At 38.2% G+C, this 1,399-nt stretch overlaps 1 protein-coding gene across 1 annotated transcript in view; it reads left to right on the top strand.

Moving 5' to 3' along the window:
• Positions 28 to 1,399, top strand: part of LOC107634949 (uridine 5'-monophosphate synthase) — a 6,477-nt gene continuing 5,105 nt past the window's right edge. Inside the window, exon 1 of the mRNA XM_016338280.2 lies at positions 28 to 287. The gene's annotated coding sequence lies outside the window, so the exon portion shown is untranslated. The remainder of the gene's footprint in view (positions 288 to 1,399) is intronic.

The following is a 1,399-nucleotide window of genomic DNA, read 5'->3' as shown; positions in this document are numbered from 1 at the left end:
AAAAAAACCCAGCCTTGTGCCCCCGCCCCTTACCCCTTCCTTCAGATTTCAGAAAGCACTCAGGGGAGTGTGCCTGTGCCCCCGCAACCCTAGCCTCCACCACCGCCGCAAGGAGTGAACCATTGCCGCCGTCCGTCGCACTCAGGGCTTCTCTCTTCCTCTTGTCGGCGTTCTCGAAGTCTCCAACCCCTGTTCGCTCTCAGACTCACCAATCGCAGGCGCGCAGCTTCTTCCTCGAGCGTTCGTCATCTTCGTCTGCTGACTCTGCTCGCCGTGTCAGACCGAAGGTCAGTGCTCACTGCTCACTTGTTCTTCATTTTTTTAATTTTTTTTAATGCTCCGGAAATCAAATCACAGGATGATTAATTGATTATTGATCAGCTTTGGCTGCTTTGCTGGTGCTGTTGTTTTGTGAGTTTTTTGCACAGTGATGTGCTGCTAGAGAGTGAATTGCTGCTGTTTTGTGTTTGTGTCATTGTGTGTTTGTGTTTTACTGATTGTTCTGAATTGTTCTCCATGGTAGGTCTTGTTTGAGATAACAACAAAGGTAAAGTTGGTAATGAAGTCATATCTTTGTTCTGAATTGTTTTTCATTAGATGCATAGGCTTGGTTGTAAAAACAAAAATGTGCAAGGACTTATTGGAAAGTTGTGTGTAAATTCAAATTGCTATTACATTCTAATGAATGTACCTCTGCTGTAAAAAAAAATACTGTCCAGCTTTTAACATTCTCATTCTTAATTTGTTAATTATGGTTAGATTGCGACTGTCTTGATGATTTATTAATTTGTTACGGATAATAGTATCAATCAAGAAGTATTTGTTGATGATAATACATCTGTGTATAATGATTTGGCTGCTAATCCTCCTGTTCCAATGATGCTGCCATTTTTAGGGTGTTTATTTATAGTTTATTTATTATTTTACTATGAAACGATTTTTTTTTGTTGGACCAATAAATTAGTAAATTAATTATTAGAACGGTTTGATAATCGATTCGGTTTTCAGAACCTTGGTCTATACTATCCTGTATGTTTTTGGTATATCTTCTCCTGAGTTGCAAAACCCATATGAGGTGAGATGGATGAGAGAAGAAATTTGGAATTAAGGTATTTCTGAGTTGGCTATGACCTTTCTCCCAATTTTTTCACTATTATTTCTCTCCTTTTTGTCATGACTCTGCAATTCGAATCATTGAGGAACAAAGAGAATATCTCAATATGTTAAACGTAATCTCAAGGAGTTGTTTTCATTGATCTGCCTCAACTCCTTCCACATTTTAATTGATCATCATTTTCATCTATAATTTAGTCAAGTAAACAAAGGAGATAAACGAATGATCTAGGAATGGTTGAAAGAATTAACCTCCATACGACAGGATGGTCATTAGATGAGCTTT

The sequence above is a fragment of the Arachis ipaensis genome, chromosome B04 (assembly GCF_000816755.2).
Source record: "Arachis ipaensis cultivar K30076 chromosome B04, Araip1.1, whole genome shotgun sequence".
Classification (NCBI taxonomy): Eukaryota; Viridiplantae; Streptophyta; class Magnoliopsida; order Fabales; family Fabaceae; genus Arachis; species Arachis ipaensis.
The sequence above is the reverse complement of the archived record's forward strand: the minus strand, read 5'-3'. Positions and strand labels throughout refer to the sequence as shown.